At 51.5% G+C, this 24,911-nt stretch overlaps 1 pseudogene; it reads right to left on the bottom strand.

Annotated features, from left to right (window-relative positions):
• Nucleotides 1-23,766, bottom strand: part of LOC123084053 (putative disease resistance RPP13-like protein 2) — a 51,038-nt pseudogene extending 27,272 nt beyond the window's left edge.
• Nucleotides 23,767-24,911: the final 1,145 nt, after the last annotated feature.

Below are 24,911 nucleotides of genomic sequence, written 5' to 3' on the forward strand. Positions count from 1 at the left end.
CAGCGGTGCTTCCAGGACGTAATTCTTCTGTGCAGCAATGAGGATAATCCTCAAGTTACGGACCTAGTCCGTGTAATTGCTACCATCATCTTTCAACTTTGCTTTCTCAAGGAACGCATTAAAATTCAACGGAACAACAGCACGAGCCATCTATCTACAATCAAACATAAACAAGCAAGATACTTATTAGGTACTAAGTTTCATGATAAGTTTAAATTCAGTTAATTTTACTTAAAGAACTCCCACTTAGATAGACATCCCTCTAATCCTCTAAGTGATTACGTGATCCAAATCAACTAAACCATGTCCGATCATCACGTGAGATGGAGTTGTTGGGGAACGTAGCAGAAATTCAAAATTTTCCTACGTGTCACCAAGATCTATCTATGGAGAGACTAGCAACGAGGGGAAGGAGAGTGCATCTACATACCCTTGTAGATCGCTAAGCGGAAGCGTTCAAGTGAACGGGGTTGATGGAGTCGTACTCGTCGTGATTCAGATCACCGATGATCCTAGTGCCGAACGGACGGCACCTCCGCGTTCAACACACGTACAGCTCGACGATGTCTCCCACGCCTTGATCCAGCAAGGAGAGAGGGAGAGGTTGAGGAAGACTCCATCCAGCAGCAGCACAACGGCGTGGTGGTGATGGAGGAGCGTGGCAATCTTGCAGGGCTTCGCCAAGCACCTACGGGAGAGGAGGAGGTGTCACGGGAGGGAGGGAGGCGCCAAGGGCTCAGATATGGATGCCCTCCCTCCCCTCCACTATATATAGGGGCAGGGGAGAGGGGGGAGGCGCAGCCTTTCCCCCTCCTCCAAGGAAGGGGTGCGGCTAAGGAGGGGGGAGGAGTCCATCCTCCCCAAGGCACCTCGGAGGTGCCTTCCCCCTTTAGGACTCTCCCCTTTTTCCTTTATCTTGGCGCATGGGCCTCTAGGGGCTGGTGCCCTTGGCCCATGTAGGCCAAGGCGCACCCCCTACAGCCCATGTGGCCCCCGGGGCAGGTGGCCCCACCCGGTGGGCCCCCGGGACCCTTCCGGTGGTCCCGGTACAATACCGATGACCCCGAAACTTGTCCCGATGGCCGAAACAGGACTTCCTATATATAAATCTTTACCTCCGGACCATTCCGGAACTCCTCGTGACGTCCGGGATCTCATCCGGGACTCCGAACAACATTCGGTAACCACATACAAACTTCCTTTATAACCCTAGCGTCATCGAACCTTAAGTGTGTAGACCCTACGGGTTCGGGAGACATGTAGTCATGACCGAGATGTTCTCCGGTCAATAACCAACAGCGGGATCTGGATACCCATGTTGGCTCCCACATGTTCCACGATGATCTCATCGGATGAACCACGATGTCAAGGACTCAATCAATCCCGTATACAATTCCCTTTGTCTAGCGGTATGGTACTTGCCCGAGATTCGATCGTCGGTATACCGATACCTTGTTCAATCTCGTTACCGGCAAGTCTCTTTACTCGTTCCATAACACATCATCCCGTGATCAACCCCTTGGTCACATTGTGCACATTATGATGATGTCCTACCGAGTGGGCCCAGAGATACCTCTCCGTTTACACGGAGTGACAAAATCCCAATCTCGATTCGTGCCAACCCAACAGACACTTTCAGAGATACCCGTAGTGTACCTTTATAGCCACCCAGTTACGTTGTGACGTTTGGCACACCCAAAGCACTCCTACGGTATCCGGGAGTTGCACAATCTCATGGTCTAAGGAAATGATACTTGACATTAGAAAAGCTTTAGCATACGAACTACATGATCTTGTGCTAGGCTTAGGATTGGGTCTTGTCCATCACATCATTCTCCTAATGATGTGATCCCGTTATCAACGACATCCAATGTCCATGGTCAGGAAACCGTAACCATCTATTGATTAACGAGCTAGTCAACTAGAGGCTTACTAGGGACATGGTGTTGTCTATGTATCCACACATGTATCTGAGTTTCCTATCAATACAATTCTAGCATGGATAATAAACGATTATCATGAACAAGGAAATATAATAATAATCAATTTATTATTGCCTCTAGGGCATATTTCCAACAGTCTCCCACTTGCACTAGAGTCAATAATCTAGTTCACATCGATATGTGATTAACACTCAAGGTCGCATCCCCATGTGACTAACACCCAAAGAGTTTACTAGAGTCAATAATCTAGTTCACATTTACCATGTGATTAACACTCGATGAGTTCTGGGTTTGATCATGTTATGCTTGTGAGAGAGGTTATAGTCAACGGGTCTGAACCTTTCAGATCCGTGTGTGCTTTACAAATCTCTATGTCATCTCCTAGATGCAGCTACCACGTTCTATTTGGAGCTATTCCAAATAACTGTTCTACTTGGAGCTATTCTAAATTGTTGCTCCATTATACGTATCCGGTATCTCTACTCAGAGCTATCCGGATAGGTGTTAAGCTTGCATCGACGTAACCCTTTACGACGAACTCTTTTACCACCTCCATAATCGAGAAAATTCCTTAGTCCACTAGTTACTAAGGATAACTTTGACCGCTGTCCTGTGATCCATTCTTGGATCACTCTTGTACCCCTTGACTGACTCATGGTAAAGCACACTTCAGGTGTGGTACACATCATAGCATACTGTAGAGCCTATGTCTTAAGCATAGGGGACGACCTTCGTTCCTTTCTCTCTATTCTGCCATGGTCGAGCTTTAAGTCTTAACTTCGTACCTTACAACTCAGGCAAGAACTCCTTCTTAGGCTGATCCATCTTGAACACCTTCAAGATCACGTCAAGGCATGTGCTCATTTGAAAGTACTATTAAGCGTTTTGATCTATCCTTATAGATCTTGATGCTCAATGTTCAAGTAGCTTAATCCAGGTTTTCCATTGAAAACACTTTCCAAATAACCCTATATGCTTTCCAGAAATTCTACGTCATTTCTGATCATTAATATGTCAACAACATATACTCGTCAGAAATTCTATAGTGCTCCCACTCACTTCTTTGGAAATACAAGTTTCTCATAAACTTTGTATACACCCAAAATCTTTGATCATCATCAAAGCATACATTCCAACTCCGAGATGCTCACTCCAGTCCTCAGAAGGACTGCTGGAGCTTTGCATACTTATTAGCATATTTCAGGATGGACAAAACCTTCCGGTTGTATCACATACAACCTTTCCTCAAAAATCGTCGAGGAAACAATGTTTTGACATCCTATCTGCAAGATTTCATAAATAATGCAGTAATTGCTAATATAATTCCAACAGACTCTTAGCATCGCTACGAGTGAGAAAGTCTCATCGTAGTAAACTCCTTGAACTTGTCGAAAAACATCTTAACGACAAGTCGAGCTTTCTCAATGGTGACACTTACCATCATTGTCTGTCTTCCTTTCAAAATCCATATGTACGTAACAGCCTTACGACCATCAAGTAGTTCTTCCAAAGTCTACACTTTGTTTTCATACATGGATCCTCTCTCGGGTTTTATGGCCTTGAGCCATTTATCGGAATCCGGGCCCACCATCGCTTCTCCATAGCTCGTAGGTTCATTGTTGTCTAGCAACATGACTTCCAAGACAGGATTACGTACCACTCTGAAGTAGTACGCATCCTTGTCATCCCACGAGGTTTGGTAGTGACTCGATCCGAAGTTTCATGATCACTATCATAAGCTTCCACTTCAGTTGGTGTACGTGCCACATGAACAACTTCCTGTGCCCTGCTACACACTTGTTGAAGTGACGGTTCAATAACCTCATCAAGTCTCCACCATCCTCCCACTCAATTCTTTCGAGAGAAACCTTTCCTCGAAAAAGGACCCGATTCAAGAAACAATCCCTATTGCTTTCGGATCTGAATTAGGAGGTATACCCAACTGTTTTTGGGTGTCCTATGAAGATGCATTTTATCTGCTTTGGGTTCGAGCTTATCAACCTGAAACCTTTTCACATAAGCGTCGCAGCCCCAAACTTTCAAGAAACGGCAACTTAGGTTTCTCCAAACCATAGTTCATACGGTGTCGTCTCAACGAAATTATGTGGTGCCCTATTTAAAGTGAATGTGGTTGTCTCTAATGCCTAACCCATGAACGATAGTGGTAACTCGATAAGAGACATCATGGTATGCACCATATCCAATAGGGTGCAACTATGACGTTTGGACACACCATCACACTATGGTGTTCCAGGCTGTATTAGTTGTGAAACTATTTCCACAATGTCTTAATTCTGTGCCAAACTCGTAATTCAGATATTCATCTCTATGATCATATCATAGATCTTTTATCCTCTTGTCACGACGATCTTTCAACTTCACACTGAAATTACTTGAACCTTTCAATAATTCAGACTCATGATTCATCAAGTAAATGTACTCAACATCTACTCGAATCATCTGTGAAGTAAGAACATAACGATATTCACTGCATGCCTCAACACTCATTGGACTGCACACATCAAAATGTGTTACTTCCAACAAGTTGCTATCTTGTTCCATCTTACTGAAAACGAGGCTTATCAGTTATCTTGCCCATGTGGTATGATTTGCATGTCCCAAGTGATTCAAAATCAAGTGAGTCAAAACGGTCCATTTGCATGGAGTTTCTTCATGCATATACACCAATAGACATGGTTCGCATGTCTCAAACTTTTCAAAAACGAGTGAGCCCAAAGATCCATCAATATGGAGCTTCTTCATGCGTTTTACACCGATATGACTTACGTGGCAGTGCCACAAGTAGGTGGTACTATCATTACTATCTTTTGGCATGAACATGTGTATCACTACGATCGAGATTTAATAAACCATTCATTTAGGTGCAAGAGCACTTATTCAGGTTTAATACTAATCTTGATGGTAGAGGGAGCGTGCGATGTTAGATCACATCAAACTTGGAAACACTTCCAACACGTATCGTCAGCTCACCTTTAGCTAGTCTCCGTTTTATTCCGTAGCTTTTATTTCGAGTTACTAACACTTAGCAACCGAACCGGTATCTAATACCCTGGTGCTACTAGGAGTACTAGCAAAGTACACATTAACACAATGTATATCCAATATACTTCTATCGACCTTGCCAGCCTTCTTATCTACCAAGTATCTAGGGTAATTCTGCTCTAGTGGTTGTTCCCCTTATTACAGAAGCACTTAGTCTCGGGTTTGGGTTTTACCTTGGGTTTCTTCACTAGAGCAGCAGCTGATTTGCCGTTTCATGAAGTATCCCTTCTTGCCCTTGCCCTTCTTGAAACTAGTGGTTTCACCAACCATCAACAATTGATGCTCCTTCTTGATTTCTACTTTCGCCGTGTCAAACATCGCGAATACCTCAAGGATCATCATATCTATCCCTGATATGTTATAGTTCATCACGAAGCTCTAACAGCTTGGTGGCAATGACTTTGGAGAACCATCACTGTCTTATCTGGAAGATCAACTCCCACTCAATTCAAATGATTGTTGTACTCAGACAATCTGAGCACAAGCTCAACAATTGAGCTTTTCTCCTTAGTTTGCAGGTTAAGAAAGTCATCGGAGGTCTTATACCTCTTGACATGGGCACGAGCCTGAAATCCCAATTTCAGCCCTCGAAACATCTCATATGTTCCGCGACATTTCGAAAACGTCTTTGGTGCCTCTACTTAAACCATTTAACTGAACTATCACGTAGTTATCAAAACGTGTATGTTCGATGTTCGAAACATCCACAAACGACGTTTGGGGTTCAGCACACTGAGCGGTGCATTAAGGACATAAGCCTTCTATGAAGCAATGAGGACAATCCTCAGTTTACGGACCTAGTCCGCATAATTGCTACTATCAACTTTCAACTAATTTTTCTCTAGGAACATATCTAAACAGTAGAACTATAGCGTGAGCTACGACATAATTTGCAAAAACCTTTTGACTATGTTCAGGATAATTAAGTTCATCTTATGAACTCCCACTCAGATAGACATCCCTCTAGTCATCTAAGTGATTACATGATCCGAGTCAAACTAGGCCGTGTCCGATCATCACGTGAGACGGACTAGTCATCATCGGTGAACATCTTCATGTTGATCGTATCTTCTATACGACTCATGCTCAACCTTTTGGTCTCCGTGTTCCGAGGCCATGTCTGTACATGCTAGGCTCGTCAAGTTAACCCTAAGTGTTTCGCGTGTGTTCCGAGGCCATGTCTGTACATGCTAGGCTCGTCAACACCCGTTGTATTTGAACGTCTGAATAAAACACCCGATCATCACGTGATGTTTTGAAACAGCGAACTGTCGCAACGGTGCACAGTTAGGGGAGAACACTTCTTGAAATTGTTGTAAGGGATCATCTTATTTACTACCGTCGTTCTAAGCAAATAAGATGTATAAACATGATAAACATCACATGCAATCAAATAGTGACATGATATGGCCATCATCACTTTGCTCCTTTTGATCTCCATCTTCGGGGCTCCATGATCATCATCGTCACCGGCATGACACCATGATCTCCATCATCATGATCTCCATCATCATGATCTCCATCATCATGATCTCCATCATCGTGTCTTCATGAAGTTGCCTCGCCAACTATTACTTCTACTACTATGGCTAACGGTTAGCAATAAAGTAAAGTAATTACATGACGTTTAAGTTGACACGCAGGTCACAAATAAATAAAGACAACTCCTATGGCTCCTGCCGGTTGTCATACTCATCGACATGCAAGTCGTGATTCCTATTACAAGAACATGATCAATCTCATACATCACATATATCATTCATCACATCCTTTTTGGCCATATCACATCACATAGCATACCCTGCAAAAACAAGTTAGACGTCCTCTAATTGTTGTTTGCATGTTTTACGTGGCTGCTATGGGTTTCTAGCAAGAATGTTTCTTACCTACGCATGAACCACAACGTGATATGCCAATTGCTATTTACCCTTCATAAGGACCCTTTTCATCGAATCCGATCCGACTAAAGTGGGAGAGACAGACACCCGCCAGCCACCTTATGCAACTAGTGCATGTTTGTCGGTGGAACCGGTCTCACGTAAGCGTACGTGTAAGGTTGGTCCGGGCCGCTTCATCCCACGATGCCGCCGAATCAAGATAAGACTAGTAACGGCAAGCATATTGAACAATATCGACGCCCACAACTACTTTGCGTTCTACTCGTGCAAAGAATCTACGCAATAGACCTAGCTCATGATGCCACTGTTGGGGAACGTAGCAGAAATTCAAAATTTTCCTACGTGTCACCAAGATCTATCTATGGAGAGACTAGCAACGAGGGGAAGGAGAGTGCATCTACATACCCTTGTAGATCGCTAAGCGGAAGCGTTCAAGTGAACGGGGTTGATGGAGTCGTACTCGTCGTGATTCAGATCACCGATGATCCTAGTGCCGAACGGACGGCACCTCCGCGTTCAACACACGTACAGCTCGACGATGTCTCCCACGCCTTGATCCAGCAAGGAGAGAGGGAGAGGTTGAGGAAGACTCCATCCAGCAGCAGCACAACAGCGTGGTGGTGATGGAGGAGCGTGGCAATCTTGCAGGGCTTCGCCAAGCACCTACGGGAGAGGAGGAGGTGTCACGGGAGGGAGGGAGGCGCCAAGGGCTCAGATATGGATGCCCTCCCTCCCCTCCACTATATATAGGGGCAGGGGAGAGGGGGGAGGCGCAGCCTTTCCCCCTCCTCCAAGGAAGGGGTGCGGCTAAGGAGGGGGGAGGAGTCCATCCTCCCCAAGGCACCTCGGAGGTGCCTTCCCCCTTTAGGACTCTCCCCTTTTTCCTTTATCTTGGCGCATGGGCCTCTAGGGGCTGGTGCCCTTGGCCCATGTAGGCCAAGGCGCACCCCCTACAGCCCATGTGGCCCCCGGGGCAGGTGGCCCCACCCGGTGGGCCCCCGGGACCCTTCCGGTGGTCCCGGTACAATACCGATGACCCCGAAACTTGTCCCGATGGCCGAAACAGGACTTCCTATATATAAATCTTTACCTCCGGACCATTCCGGAACTCCTCGTGACGTCCGGGATCTCATCCGGGACTCCGAACAACATTCGGTAACCACATACAAACTTCCTTTATAACCCTAGCGTCATCGAACCTTAAGTGTGTAGACCCTACGGGTTCGGGAGACATGTAGTCATGACCGAGATGTTCTCCGGTCAATAACCAACAGCGGGATCTGGATACCCATGTTGGCTCCCACATGTTCCACGATGATCTCATCGGATGAACCACGATGTCAAGGACTCAATCAATCCCGTATACAATTCCCTTTGTCTAGCGGTATGGTACTTGCCCGAGATTCGATCGTCGGTATACCGATACCTTGTTCAATCTCGTTACCGGCAAGTCTCTTTACTCGTTCCATAACACATCATCCCGTGATCAACCCCTTGGTCACATTGTGCACATTATGATGATGTCCTACCGAGTGGGCCCAGAGATACCTCTCCGTTTACACGGAGTGACAAAATCCCAATCTCGATTCGTGCCAACCCAACAGACACTTTCAGAGATACCCGTAGTGTACCTTTATAGCCACCCAGTTACGTTGTGACGTTTGGCACACCCAAAGCACTCCTACGGTATCCGGGAGTTGCACAATCTCATGGTCTAAGGAAATGATACTTGACATTAGAAAAGCTTTAGCATACGAACTACATGATCTTGTGCTAGGCTTAGGATTGGGTCTTGTCCATCACATCATTCTCCTAATGATGTGATCCCGTTATCAACGACATCCAATGTCCATGGTCAGGAAACCGTAACCATCTATTGATTAACGAGCTAGTCAACTAGAGGCTTACTAGGGACATGGTGTTGTCTATGTATCCACACATGTATCTGAGTTTCCTATCAATACAATTCTAGCATGGATAATAAACGATTATCATGAACAAGGAAATATAATAATAATCAATTTATTATTGCCTCTAGGGCATATTTCCAACAGGAGTAGTTTCATTGGTGAACATCATTATGTTGATCATATCTACTATATGATTCACGCTCGACCTTTCGGTCTCCGTGTTCCGAGGACATATCTGTATATGCTTGGCTCGTCAAGTATAACCTGAGTATTCCGCGTGTGCAACTGTTTTGCACCCATTGTATTTGAACGTAGAACCTATCACACCCGATCATCACGTGGTGTCTCAGCACGAAGAACTTTCGCAACAGTGCATACTCAGGGAGAACACTTCTTGATAATTTAGTGAGAGATCATCTTATAATGCTACCGTCAATCAAAGCAAGATAAGATGCATAAAAGATAAACATCACATGCAATCAATATAAGTGATATGATATGGCCATCATCATCTTGTGCTTGTGATCTCCATCTCCGAAGCACCGTCGTGATCACCATCGTCACCGGCGTGACACCTTGATCTCCATCGTAGCATCGTTGCCGTCCCGCCAAGCTTGTGCTTCTACGACTATCGCTACCGTTTAGTGATAAAGTAAAGCATTACATCGCGATTGCATTGCATACAATAAAGCGACAACCATATGGCTCCTGCCGGTTGCCGATAACTCGGTTACAAAACATGATCATCTCATACAATAAAATTCAGCATCATGTCTTGACCATATCACATCACAACATGCCCTACAAAAACAAGTTAGACGTCCTATACTTTGTTGTTGCAAGTTTTACGTGGCTGCTATGGGCTTAAGTAAGAACCAATCTCACCTACGCATCAAAACCACAACGATAGTTTGTCAATTTGACTCCGTTTTAACCTTCGCAAAGACCGGGCGTAGCCACACTTGGTTCAACTAAAGTTGGAGAAACTGTCACCCACAAGCCACCTCTGTGCAAAGCACGTCGGGAGAACCGGTCTCGCGTAAGCGTACGCGTAATGTCGGTCTGGGCCGCTTCATCCAACAATACTGCCGAACCAAAGTATGGCATGCTGGTAGGCAGTATGACTTATATCGCCCACAACTCACTTGTGTTCTACTCGTGCATATAACATCAACATATAAAACCTAGGCTCGGATGCCACTGTTGGGGAACGTAGTAACTTCAAAAATTTTCCTACGCACACGCAAGATCATGTGATGCATAGCAACGAGAGGGGGAGTATGATCTACATACCTAGTAGATCGACAATGGAAGCGTTTGGTTGATGTAGTCGTACGTCTTCATGATCCGACCGATCAAGCACCGAAACTACGACACCTCCGAGTTCTAGCACACGTTCAGCTCGATGACGATCCCCGGACTCCGATCCAGCAAAGTGTCGGGGAAAAGTTCCGTCAGCACGACGGCGTGGTGACGATCTTGACGTACTACTGCTGCAGGGCTTCGCCTAAGCACCGCTACAATATTATCGAGGACTATGGTGGCTGGGGGCGCCGCACACGGCTATAGAATAGATCACGTGGATCAACTTGTGTGTCTCTAGGGTGCCTCTGCCTCAGTATATAAAGGACCAAAGGGGGGGAGGCTGGCCGGCCACATAGGGCGCGCCAGGAGAGTCCTACTCCCTCTGGGAGTAGGATCCCCCCCAATCCTAGTTGGAATAGGACTTGTGGAGGGGGGAAAAGAGAGAGAGGGGCCGGCCCCCTCTCCTTGTCCAATTCGGACCAAGGGAGGGGAGGGGCGCGTGGCCCATGTAGGGCTGCCTCTTCTCTTCTCCACTAAGGCCCATCATGGCCCATTTAGCTCCCGGGGGGGGTTCCGGTAACCTCCCAGTACTCCGGTAAAATCCCGATTTCACCCGGAACACTTCCGGTATCCAAACATAGGCTTCCAATATATCAATCTTTATGTCTCAACCATTTCGAGACTCCTCGTCATGTCCGTGATCACATCCGGGACTCCGAACAACCTTTGGTACATCAAAATGCATAAACTCATAATAAAACAGTCATCGTAACCTTAAGCGTGCGGACCCTACGGGTTCGAGAACAATGCAGACATGACCGAGACATGTCTCCGGTCAGTAACCAATAGTGGGACCTGGATGCCCATATTGGCTCCTACATATTCTATGAAGATCTTTATCGGTCAGACCGCATAACAACATACGTTGTTCCCTTTGTCATCGGTATGTTACTTGCCCGAGATTCGATCGTCGGTATTCCAATACCTAGTTCAATCTCGTTACCGGCAAGTCTCTTTACTCGTTCTGTAATACATCATCCCACAACTAACTCATTTAGTTGCAATGCTTGCAAGGCTTAAGTGATGTGCATTACCGAGAGGGCCCAGAGATACCTCTCCGACAATCGGAGTGACAAAACCTAATCTCGAAATACGCCAACCCAACATGTACCTTTGGAGACACCTGTAGTACTCCTTTATAATCACCCAGTTACGTTGTGACGTTTGGTAGTACCCAAAGTGTTCCTCCGGTAAACGGGAGTTGCATAATCTCATAGTTATAGGAACATGTATAAGTCATGAAGAAAGCAATAGCAACATACTAAACAATCGGGTGCTAAGCTAATGGAATGGGTCATGTCAATCAGATCATTCTCTCAATGATGTGATCCCGTTAATCAAATAACAACTCATTGTTTATGGTTAGGAAACATAACCATCTTTGATTAATGAGTTAGTCAAGTAGAGGCATACTAGTGACACTTTGTTTGTCTATGTATTCACACATGTATTATGTTTCCGGTTAATACAATTCTAGCATGAATAATAAACATTTATCATGATTATAAGGAAATAAATAATAACTTTATTATTGCCTCTAGGGCATATTTCCTTCAAGGAGGTAGTTGATATCTTCCGTGCTAAGTAGGTTATTCTCAGGTCGAGTGTTTATTCACTCGCTATCGCACGAAAAAATGGGTGGTAATAGGGATGCCCAGTCCCAAACTGCAAAATACAAAAAGAGTTCATCTCCTAAATAATCTAACAAAAACTTCTAATGGAGTCAAAACCTTTACTTCTACCGCTTGGGAACCGCCACTAGCGTGCTTAGCATGGAAGATGTTGATAACTGATGGTCGTGAAGTGGATGAGAAGGGTGCATGTCTCAAAATATCATTTATCCCCGTTTTAAAAATTGAGCTCTAGCACCTCTGCAAATCACTGCTTCCCTCTACGAAGGGACTATCTATTTACTTTTATGTTGTGTCATCACCTTCTATAAACAAGTGCCAGAAACTGAGTAGAGCACAACGGTCATGATTTATGCATTGTGTGTAGCTAATGTTGGGTGCATCATGAATGGATCTTTTCTACCATGAACTACAATGTTTAGTCGCGGCTTGAACTTTAGAGGTACTCTGTATTTATGTTTTGCGGTCTCAGAAAGGGCTAGCGAGATACCACTATTGTCATATTATATCATAGTTGTTTTGACAATGTGTTTCTATTTGAGATATCTTATTATTGCTCGCTAGCTGATTGTGTTATTTATATGAGTCATTATAATCTTTAAAATGTTATTGTTGACATGGTTAGTTATAATGCTGGCTGAAAACATGGGTGATGTTTAAGCTTATTTATACAAACAAGAGCAAAAGGGTTCGTAAAAGTTTTCCTTTCTCACTTTCCGTTTATCAACTGAATTGCTTGAGGACAAGCAAAGGTTTAAACTTTGGGGAGTTGATATGTCTCCAATGTATCTACTTTTTTATCATGCTTTTCCTCTTGTTTTGGACTCTAATTGGCATGATTTGAATGAAACTAACCCCGGACTGACGATGTTTTCAGCAGAACTACCATGGTGTTGTTTTTGTGCAGAAATAAAAGTTCTCAGAATGGAACGAAACTTTGCGAGCTTTTTTATATCAATAATAAGAATTACTGGAGCGAAGACCCGCCAAAGAGGGGCCCTTGGGTGGGCACAACCCACTAGGGCGCGCCCCCTCTCATGGCGCACCCAGGTGGGTTGTACTCACCTGGTGGCCACGCTGACGACCCCCTGATACTATGAATTCACATTATTTCAGAAAAACAATCAGGGAGAAAGAATTATCACAATCCATGAGACGGAGCCACCACCAAGCCTTGTTCTTCCTCGGGAGGGCAGATCTGGAGTCCGTTTGGGGCTCCGGAGAGGGGGATCTTCGTTCTTCGTCATCACCAACCCTTCTCCATCGCCAATTCCATGATGCTCCCCACCGGGAGTGAGTAATTCCTTTGTAGACTCGCTGGTCGGTGAGGAGTTGGATGAGATTCATCATGTAATCGAGTTAGTTTTGTTAGGGCCTGATCCCTAGTATCCACTATGTTCTTAGATTGATGTTTGTCGGAGTAATGGGCCACGGGTAGGCTAACCCGAGTCCCTGAACCTTTCAAGACGTCGGGGCAGGCTGCGCCCCTCAAGACCCCTGGATGAAGAGCCGCCTTCTGAGAAGTCGGTGGCAAGGCAACCGACTACCCACTCGCGGCCGAGTCCCGGGGACGACTTCAGGATGAGCCGACTCCTAACTAGCGACCTCCAGAGAAGCCGACCATGGGGGCCGGCCCGTGACTCCAACAAACCCCATGCCCTCATCAAGAGGGACGGGACGGGGAGTGGCTACAGTAAAGCCCACTCCCACCCCTTTCCAAAGGCAGGCATGGCCACAGTACGCCGTACCCGCGGAGATCTCCGTCCGGCGCGGCACTGTTGCCATGCCAGCCCTGACATCAGCACCAGTAGGCAGAATCCTGTACCCACGACGGCTTGTCTGTACGACCCTGGGGCGGCGGGTCCCAGCAGTCAGCGAGAGTCCAGAAGACGGTAGAGTGCCACTAGTCGGACCCGTTGAGAGTCGACCCCCGAGAGTCGGCCAGCCCCTCCCCCGGGGCCCACGTGCCATTAACCAGATGTGACAGGGAGTGGCAATAGTGATCGCTCGCCAGGCAGCAGGGCTGTTGCCACGACCCCCTGACCAAGCCCGCGTCATTAGAAGCATGGCTACAGTAATCAGCAGTTGGCAAGACCCGCCAGCGGCGGACACGGCCTATTGACGCCGTACCGGACCAGTCGGCGGGCCCCAGCAGTCGGCGGAGAAGACGGAGTCCGGAGAAACTGACGGCTGGGCCCGCGCCCAGCCGGATTACCATTGTACCCCTGGGGGTAGGCCTATATAAACCCCCCAGGGCACTCATACAAAGGGTTGGGATCCATTAGCACCAGACCAGATCATATAGCGAGGAGAGAGCTAGCCTTGGCTTCTCCTACCTCCAGGAAACAGCTCAAGGAGCAACCATGTACACACTTTGCCATAGTGATCATGCGGAGACCCCGCAGAGCAGCAGTAGGGGTATTATCTCCCCGGAGAGCACCGAAGCTGGGTAAGATTCGCCGGCGTGCATGCCTTCGCCTTATCCCGTTTCCAGGCACCGGCGACGTTCTACTCGCCCCCACCATGATAAGCCATCCTTTGACATATGTCGCACCCAACCCCCGACATTTGGCGCCCACCGTGGGGCCTAGTGCACCGTCGTCCGGAGACCTGCTCTGGACGAGAACCCTTTTCCTCCCTGGCGAGCGCAGCCAGCCCGGCACGCCAGACGGAGTTTGCGCTGACGCGCTGCACGGTGCTGAGATCACCTGCGTAGCCAGTTGCCTCGCCGATCTTGTCGGTGAGGTTCGCCTCTTCGACGAGCCTGCATCCGACGCAGGCGTGGGCGGCCCCGAGAGCCTTCTCGCGGGCCTCCTTGACCAACTCCACGTCACCGGCGAGCTTGCAGTGGACTTGGAGTCTCTAGGCTCCACCGACCCGATGCTGGTCGACTCCGACACCACGTCGCTCGACGCGTTCCCCACCAACGTGGTGGTCTATGATGAGTCACTCCCTCGCGCGGAAAGCGACGGAAGCACCGTCACAGAGGTGCTCGTCATCGGTCATGAGGAGCATCCTGGCGGAGGAGCGCATGACCCACTTGGCGCGGCACTGCAAGACCTGACTGCGTCCATTCCGGAAGACGCTGACGCGGAGACATTGGAGGCGCGCCGCCTTCAATTCGTCCAAGGCACGAAGAAGCTGGCTAGCATGAGACGCTTGTCAAAAGCCTACCAGCGTGAGATGGATCGCGCTGTGGGTGGCTTGCCAGCCCCAACTAGGCCCAGCCGCCTAGGCGCAGTCCAGCAGCACGGCATGGCCATCGCCAACCTTTTCGGGGCAAATCGCCCTGTATACCCCACGCCTACGGATAACATTCGAGCCGCCCAGGCGGCGGCGGATGAGCTAGACAACTTCGAGGGCGAAGAGCGCCGCCTGATGACGGAGCGAGTCCAGCGGCTCCTCGACGCGGCTGCCGTGCAGAACGAGGCCGGCTGCCGCACAGAGGCGCCGTGGCGACAAAACGACGACCCCGCCTCCACGTGAGACCAAGGCGCGATGTCTCGGACGACGACTGGCGGCGCCTGAGGAAGGAAAGACAAGGATCCGGCTGTCAGCTATAGTCGGACTCGCATTACCATTGAGCGCGACCAAGACGGCCGCCCGAGAGCAGTGGAACGACGGGATGACTGTCCGCCTCCTCCTCCTCGCAAGGAAAGGCGAGTCTCCCCGCCGCCTGTTGACCATCCGACTCTCGGCGACCGCCTTGGCCGTCGAGAGGGAGTCAGAGAAAACGACGCCCGCCACCGGATCGACCGACTTCACCGATCCCTGGCGCTGGAAGAAGAGGACGAGTTGGGTCCGCCTTGTTTCGGGCCTCGCATTCAAGATGAGCCCTTTCCCAAAGGGTTCACGCTCCCAAGAGACACGCCCAAGTACACCGGCTCCGTGAAGCGAGAGGACTGGCTGGTTGATTACTCCACGACCGTCAACATAGTGAACGACAACAAGCGTGTTGCCGTAAAATACGTTCCGCTCATGCTCCAGGGCACAACCCGGACATGGCTGAACAGCCTGAAGCCCCGCAGCATTAACAGCTGGGTCGATTTCACCGATGCATTCGTCCGCAACTTCACAAGCACGTACAAGCGTCCTCCCAAGCCTCGTCAGCTTTCCTTGTGCGTGCAAGGCCCCAACGAGTCGACTCGCGACTACCTCACGCGTTGGGCCGAGCTTCAGAACTCCTGTGAGGGCGTGCACGAGGTGCAGGCTATCGAGTACTTCACCGCCGGGTGCAGAGAAGGCACCCTCCTCAAGCACAAACTCCTCTGTGATGAGCCAGAAACCCTTGACGAGCTGCAGATCATAGCAGACAAGCATGCCACGGCTGACTCCTCCATGAAGGCGGAGATTCAAGTTAGCACGACTAGCAAAGTGGCCCCTCAGGCTCCTAGAACTCCGGCTGGAGACGCCAGTCGGCGACAACAGCAGAGCGACCACAAGTGCAAGGCCCCACAGCCGGCTTCCAGCAGCCGGCAGGTGGCGACAGTCGAAGACCAGCAGCCGAAAGGGCAGCCTCCACCCAAGCGACAGAAAGGCGGCAAGCCCAACTGGTTGCCGGCTTTCTCATACGAGCAGACTCTGGATGGTCCTTGCAAATTCCACAGCGGTGCAAAGCCGTCGAATCACACCACCCGGAAGTGCCACTGGCTTACCAGGATCGCCAAAGGAGACGGCCTCCTGCCTCCCCCGCCTGCTGGGCAGCAGCCTCCGCCTCCGCCCTAGTAGCCGGCTGTCAGGCCAGTCGGCGCAGTACAAGACGAGTACCCCGAAGAGCACGAATCCTACATGATATTTACTAGCGTGGCCGATGATCGATGCAGCAGGCGGCTGCAGCAGCAAGAGGTGAATGCAGTAGCATCAGAGACACCAGAATTCATGCACTGGTCCGAGAAGCCTATCAGCTGGAGCAGAGCTGATCACCTAGAGGTGATCCCGAGTTTGGGCTCTTATGCCTTGGTCTTGGATGCCACCTTTGCCACGGATAGACGAGCTGCTCGTCTCTCGCGAGTTCTGATAGACGGAGGCAGCAACATCAACATCCTGTACAAGGACACCATGGAGAAGTTAGGAAACAAGCAAAGACAGCTTCCGAACAGCCGGACTATGTTCCATGGCATTGTTCCTAGCCTTTCCTGCTCACCAATCGGCAAGATCCTGATGGACGTCCTCTTTGGAGACAAAGATCACTTCCGCCGAGAGTCAGTTTGGTTTGAGGTGGTGGATCTCGAGAGCCCATACCATGCATTACTTGGCCGACCTGCCCTGGCCAAGTTCATGGCGGTCCCCCACTATGCCTACCTCAAGATGAAGATGCCTAGTTCCAAGGGGATTCTGACCGTAGTCGGCGACTACCGGAAGTCGTCTACCTGTGCGGCTGAGAGTAGTCGGTTGGCCGAGTCCCTGGTGATCGTGGCCGAGAAGCGGCTCTTTTACCGGGTTGTGGCGATGGCTGGCAAGCAGCTAGAGGTGTCGCCTAACCCTAGGGAGTCAGAGGCTGAGGGTTTGTTCAAGCCGACCAAAGAGACAAAGAAGATACCCTTGGATCGGGAGCACCCCGAGAGGTACGCTGTCATAGGCGCAAACCTCGACAGCAAATAGGAAGGCGAGCTCGTCGATTTCCTCCGTGAGAATCGGGACATCTTTGCATGGTCCCCCAAAGACATGCCAGGTGTACCGACAGAATTCGCTGAGCACAAGTTACATGTCCGATCTGATGCAAAGCTAGTCAGGCAGCCCTTGCGCCGCTTATCAGAAGAAAAGAGAGGAGTTGTCAGAGAAGAGATAGCCCGACTCCTAGCAGCCGGCTTCATTATGGAAGTATTCTTTCCAGAGTGGCTGGCCAACCCGGTCCTGGTACTGAAGAAGAACAAGTAGTGGCAAATGTGTATTGACTACACAAGCCTCAACAAGGCTTGCCCCAAGGACCTGTTTGCTTTGCCAAGAATTGATCAGGTGATAGACTCCACAACCGGATGCGAGCTGTTGAGCTTCTTGGATGCATATTCAGGATATCACCAGATCAAGCTGAACCCGGCTGACAGACTGAAGACCGCCTTCATCACACCGTTTGGAGTGTTCTATTACCTCACCATGACGTTCGGCTTGAGGAATGCTGGCGCCACCTTTCAGCGTTGCATGCAGAAGTGCCTCCTCAAGCAACTCGGCAGAAACGCCCACGTCTACATGGACGATGTGGTGGTGAAGACGGAGAAGCGTGGAACACTGCTGGAAGACCTCAAGGAGACCTTTGAGAATCTGCGCCGATTCCAGATCAAGCTCAACCCTGAGAAGTGCGTCTTCGGAGTACCAGCCGGCCAACTCCTTGGTTTCTTGGTCTCTGAACGCGGCATAGAGTGCAACCCTATAAAGATCAAGGCCATTGAGAGGATGGAGGTACCCAGCCGACTGCTGGACGTACAAAAGTTCACTGGCTGCTTGGTGTCCATCAGCCGATTCATCAGTCGGCTGGGCGAGAAAGCTCTCCCCTTATACCAGCTCATGAAGAAGACCACTTTTTTCGAGTGGAACCACAAGGCAGACGAAGCTTTTCTCCAATTGAAGAAGATGTTGACTACTCCACCCGTTCTGGCGGCTCCGACTCCTAAGGAGCCTATGCTCCTGTACATCGCCGCCACCAGCCGGGTAGTCAGCACAATCATTGTAGTGGAACGCAAGGAGGAAGGTAAGGCACTACCTGTCCGGAGACTGGTATATTACCTGAGCGAAGTGCTGTCGACCTCCAAGCAGAACTACCCCCACTATCAGAAGATGTGCTATGGCGTGCACTTTGCCGCCAAGAAATTGAAGCCTTACTTTCAAGAGCATCCAATCACTATGGTCTGCACGGCCCCACTTGCCGAGATCATCGAAAGCCGAGATGCTTCTAGCCGAGTGGCCAAATGGGCCATAGAGCTGGCTCCCTACACCATCCGCTACCAGCCCCACACCGCCATCAAGTCACAAGCACTGGATGACTTCCTCGTCGACTGGGCCGAGACCCAATACCTACCTCCAGCGCCCGACTCCACCAATTGGCGGATGCATTTCGACGGCTCCAAGATGCGCACCAGCTTGGGAGCCGGCGTTGTCCTCACTTCCCCTAAAGGCGACAAGCTCAAATACGCACTACAAATCCACTTTGCCGCCTCCAACAACGTCGCCGAATACGAGGCGCTCATTCACGGGCTCCGGCTTGCCAAAGAACTTGGCATTCGCCGGATCCTATGTTATGGCGACTCGGACTTAGTGGTCCAGCAGTCGTCTGGCGACTTGGACGCCAAAGATGCAAACATGGCGAGTTACCGTTTCCTCGTGCAACAACTCAGTGGATATTTTGAGGGGTGCGAGTTCCTCCATGTGCCAAGAAACGACAACGACCAAGCAGACGCCCTGGCACGAATCGGCTCTACCCGCCAAGCAATACCATCCGGCGTCGCCCTTCAACGCCTCCTCAAGCCGTCTGTCAAGCCTTCACTAGAATCAGACTCCATCTTTGTGCCGGCTCCTCCCGAAGAAGTCGGATCTGACTCCAGAGCCCCGACAGACGGTACGAGGATTTTGACAGATGGTTCCAAAGCTGCCACAATCGAAGCCGGCCCAGGGACTGCAGAACCCGGCCCGGGGACTGCGGCGGCCAGCCCGAAGACTCCAGAACTCGGCCCGAGGGCTGCGCCAGTCGGCCCGGGGACTTCATTAATCCAGCAAGCAGTTGCTGACTCCAGCCCGCCGCCTCCCAGCCCAGCCGCGCTCGTCTAGGTCACAGTTCTGGCAGTCGAAGAAATAGCAGCACCCTCATGGGCCCAGCCCATCCTCAAATTCCTGGTGAGCAAAGAGCTGCCAACTGATGAGATCTTAGCTCGGCAAGTACAACACCGAGCGGCAGCCTACACCATAGTCAACAGAGAGCTGGTCAAGCGCAGCGTCACTAGTGTCTACCAGCGCTGCGTAGAGCCAGAGTAAGGCCAAGCAATTCTCAAAGACATCCATCAAGGCGAGTGCGGCCACCATGTGGCTTCAAGAGCAATCATCGCCAAAGCCTTCCGACATGGTTCCTTTTGGCCAACGGCCTTAGAAGAGGCCAAGGAATTGGTCCAAAAGTGCAAAGGGTGCCAGAAGTTCCGCTCCAAGCCGCATCAGCCGGCTTCTACACTCAAGACCATCCCCATTGCCTGGCCCTTCGTAGTTTGGGGCCTAGACATGGTGGGACCATTCAAGACGACACGAGGTGGCTTAACTCACTTACTTGTCGCGGTGGACAAGTTCACCAAGTGGATAGAAGCGAAGCCAATCAAGAAACTGAATGGTCCGACTGCCGTGACTTTCATCCCCGACATCACAATTCGGTACGGCGTACCACACAACATCATCACCGACAACAGCACGAATTTTGCCAAAGGCGCCTTGGCCCGTTTCTGCGCGACACAGGGCATCCGACTGGACTTAGCATCCGTCGCCCATCCATAGTCAAACGGTCAGGTGGAGCGAGCAAATGGCCTCATCCTGTCCGGCATCAAGCCCTAACTGGTCGAGCCTCTAGAGTGCTCGGCTGGCTGCTGGCTCGATGAGTTGCCAACCATCCTCTGGAGTCTGCGCACGACTCCAAACAAGTCAACCGGCTTCACGCCTTTCTTCCTCGTCTACGGTGCTGAAGCCGTCATCCCAATGGACATAGAGTTCGATTCCCCGCGAGTCACCATGTACACCGAGGAAGAAGCAGAAGAAGCACGTCAAGACGGCGTCGATCTGCTGGAAGAGGGCCGGCTGTTGGCACTTAGCCGGTTCAGCATCTACTAGCAGAGCCTGCGCAGATACTACAACAGGAAGGTCAGGCCGAGATCTTTCCAAGAGGGCGACCTTGTGCTCCGACTAATCCAGTGAACAACCGGCCAGCACAAGAAGCCCCGAGCACGCAAGAGGGACGACTCCGGCAAAGAGACAGAGCGGCCATGGAATGCAAATCTCCTCCGAAAATTTTACAGTTAAACACAGTATGTATCACGCTACCTTTTGTATTAAAAGTACCAAGACTTCGGGTCCCCCGAGAAGAGCTCGGGGACTGCCCTCTTTTATCGATATGATAAGAAATATGCCTTCGAGTATATTACTGTTTGTTATGCCGCTTGGCACCGGGTTCGACTAGTCGGCCCGGGGACTTGCCGTCCTGCGCTATGAAATGCTTCCTGCAGCCGGACAAGTAGTGTGTGGCGTCTAAGCCGTCTCCTGCCAGAAGCCGTAGCTCGCAGAGCGACTGTTTGGTGGGCAGGAGTAAGGAAGAATGGGCGTCCACATGAAAAATGGCTAAGGACTCAAAGCATAAACATAGCTTAAGGCCGGCCTCCAGCCTTTTTTCGCAAACCGACTCTTGAAAGAGTCGGCTTGCCGCCTTCTATCCGACTTATTAAACAACTCTGAAAACGGCTAAGTACTTGCCTTCCCAAAGTTACCAAGAATTTGATCCAGCAGCAGTCCGCAGAGTGGCTGTCCGACTGACAAAGACGGCAATTGAGGGAAGGCGGCAAAGGAAAAAGCCAAAAGGGCAATGTGTAAGAAAAGATAGAAGTCGGATGAATATTTACATAACAAAGGCCCTTGGCCGAATCTTCGACCAGAAGTTCAAAATACACCCCGCGGGTGGAATTGTGCGAATTAACAACTTCTTCAAAGACTACTAAAGCAGATAAAATAAAGATAAGGCCGCAGCCTAGGAAGCGGCAGACGGATTCGGAGGGTCAGAGGAGACGGCGGTGTCAGGCATTGGGGCCGCCGGCTAGGCAGTCTTGGCTTGATCGCCTCTGGCGTCAGTCGGCTCGGTCGCAGGCGGCTCGTTGCTGGAGGCGCGGTCGAGCTGAGGCTGGCCGTCCACTCCGTCTTCTGGTGCCTCCGTCTCGCCTCCGTCCTCCGCCTCGCCTTCCTCCTCGACGCTGGAGCCGATCACCTCCGCCGAGTCCTCACCGTAGTCTAGGTTCATCCCAAACCACTCCGGCGGTGCCTCCTCGCCGTCTTCAGCCCGCTCAGGGACGAAGATGCTGGTGTCGGTGTACTCGGCAATCGCTGCGGCACGCTTGACGAGGGCGTCTTCCGCGGCTGCCAGCTCCGGCTGGGCCTCTGACCGGAGTGTGGCCAGCCGGTTTAGGTCCAGCCCCGGATACCATGCCTTGACGAATTCCAAGGCTCGGCGCGCTCCAGCCCGGGCCGAGGAACCTTTCCAGGCGTCAAGACGGCCAGCCGCGACCTCCACCCAGTTGGCAGTCCGACTGGGGGTGCGCGGAGCCTGCATGTCTGGCCACAGGGCAGCGATCGCTTGGGCGCCGACACGTTGAAGCCGGCGCAGCATCCGGTGAGCCATCCGAAGGCGTGCCTCGATGCTCAGGATCTGCTCGTCAAGGGTTCGGGGGGCGTCGGCGGCGATCTCTGCGCGTTTCGCCCTTCGCCCTTCACGGTCAGCCTCGATGGCTTGGTTGGCGGCCTGCGAGTGGCCAGGGAAGAAGTCTGCCAAGACGAAAAGAATGAAGAAGCAAGTCAAAAATCAGGAGTCGGCTCGATCCACAGTCGGCAGCTCAAAGAAAGAAAGTAAAGAAACTCACCATCAACGATGTCCTCAATCTCATGGAAGCCGGAGGCCAGCAATGCCTCCTTGTCAGACCAGGAGGAGCGCTCGCTTGCGAACTCGGCCAAGAGGGCGGTCTCCGCTTCTTCCGCCTCCTTCTACGTCTTCTTAAGCAGCTCCTTCTGCTCTGCCAATTGTGCGGCTAGCAGATCGTGCTCTGTGGCGAGCTTGCTGCACTCCTCCCCCTTGGCGCGCAACGCGGAGTTGGCTTCGCTTAGCTGCTGTTGAAGAGTGGTGTTGGCCTCTGAAGAGAAAGAAGAAAGAAGGCGTTAAGTCATCAACAAAGAAGGCCGCCGGGGAGATCCGGCCCGACTACTCAGCAGTCGGCCCGAATCTCGGGGACTACAGCCCGCGGGTGCGCCAGCGCGCCCCCGCAAAGAAGAAAAAGGACTCACTCCGGCTCTCCGACAAGTCGGCGGTCCGCTTGCCCAGCTCTTCAATGTTGCGGTTGAAGGCAGTGACACGGAGGTTGTGATAGTCCTGCAACAAGTATTTTAGACAAAAGTTAGTACCCGGAACTCACCAATTGGAGTTCCGGGCTGCCTGCTCAGCAGCCGGCCCGAAACTCGGGGACTACACCTAGTGGGTGCACTGGCGCCCCCCCACAAAGAGGAACAAGAAAACAAAGTCAAAGGAGAAAGCATACCCGGATGGCTGCCCGCGATGCCAGGTGCGCCTTGGTGCAGTTTTGGATGGCGTCACTCTCAGCTCGCAGCTTCGTCTAGACATCCAGAAGCGCCTGGTTTAGCGGGCCCATGCTGCCTCCTCGCACCCACCCAATGGGCGCGGCGCTCGTCGCTTCGGCGTCTGGAATCGTCGAGCTGGCGGTGCCGGTCTCCAAGGGGCATGGCACCAAAGTCGCCTTCTCAAGACGGCGTGCGTTGGCGAGCCGACTTGAAGGAGTAGCCTTGCCACGGCCTCGTCTTCAGTCGGTGGCAAGGGCGGGTCTGCCGGCTATTTGCCTTGCACGCTCCTAGACGGCGGCGGGGGCGGCGGTGGCGGCACGACCGCGTCCGACATGGAGGCGTCGCCGTCGCCTCTCTCCACGATCGGGAACTCGCCACCGGCTTCCCCTGACTGCCCCGTGAACTCCGGGGGCGGCGGCGCAGAGTTCAGTGGGGTGACGAACACCGCCGTCCGCCGGGGCGCGACTTCCTTAGGCTGCCGCTTTGCCGCAGCGGTGGCCTCGACCGTCTCCAGCTTTTTCAGGGCGGAGGCCTCCGCCTTCTCCCGGCGGGCAGCTTCTTCCTCGTCGCGTTTCTCCTGCGCGTTCCGCTCCATTGCCTCCCGGAGGTCGGCGATGGGGTCAATCCGCTGAGTGGTGGAGGACGTCTCCGCCGACCCCATGACGGAGGCGGCGACGACCCTCTCAAGAGTGAGGGGAGCCTTGAAGCATGGGAAGCAAGTAAAGACTCAGACAAAAGACGCAAAGAAGGAATAAAGGCGTTAAGATGGAATACTCACGCGGAGACCAGTGGTGGCTTCTTTACTTCCTTGCGGAAGCAGAAGGCCTTCGCGGCCGCCTCGTCCCAGTTGGTCGCAGCAGCCGAACTCTTGGGTTTCTTCGGCCGACTGCCGAACAAGGTCGGCACGGCCCTGCGCTTCTTCCCACCGCCTAGAGCGCCCGGTGCGGCAGAAGAGCCCGCGCCGGGATGACCGACTCCTGGCCGGTGGCGGGGGGCGACCTCCTCCTCATCATCAGGCCAGTCCTCTAGACTGGCCCCGAGCCGCGGGCCGCCTCCTCCCTCGGCGTCGTCTTCCAAAGCCGCCGCCCCCAGATCGGGTTCGTCGATATTGCTCTCCGCCCGGTCGGCGAGGAACTCGCGGGCCGGCCCCGCGGTGCTGCCTGATGGATGGAGGAGGGGATTCTGACCAAAGCCGACTGGTCAGGTCGGACAAGACAAACTCGGCAAGAAAGAAGACAATTCAAAGAAAGAAGGAAAAAGGCAACTCACTATGGGCGGGGGGTTGGCGCGAGTGTACGGCTCCTTGCTGAACCACCAATCCTCCAGGAGCTTGCTGTCCGAGAGGTAGTTCACCATGTAGGCCACCTCCTCGTGAGGCATGTCCTTGGTGCACATCCGACTCGGGTCACGGTGCCCGCTCATTTGGCATTTCATGTGGGGGCGACCTTGGAGCGGGAGAACTCGGCGCGCCACAAAGGCGGCCAGCAGATCCGTGCCAGTCAAGCCCTCCGACTGTGTCAGCACTCGGAGTTGCGTGACGGTGCCGGCTCCCGCAAGCGTCAGCGACTTGGCCCGATACGACCAGTTGGGCAGCCTCCTAGCTGGCGGGCCGGCTTCGAAAGCCGGTAGATTGACCCAATCGCCCTCCGTGAAGACGCTCTTCACGTAGAAGTACGATCGCTGCCACATCTTCACCGACTTTATCAACTTGATGGTGGGGAAGGGGTTGTCGGCCCCCGACCTCCGCACGGCGATGAACGTGCCGCACTGAGCCGGCACGCCTGCGACCTGGGTGCCGAGCTTGGA

The sequence above is a fragment of the Triticum aestivum genome, chromosome 4A, assembly GCF_018294505.1.
Source record: "Triticum aestivum cultivar Chinese Spring chromosome 4A, IWGSC CS RefSeq v2.1, whole genome shotgun sequence".
Classification (NCBI taxonomy): Eukaryota; Viridiplantae; Streptophyta; class Magnoliopsida; order Poales; family Poaceae; genus Triticum; species Triticum aestivum.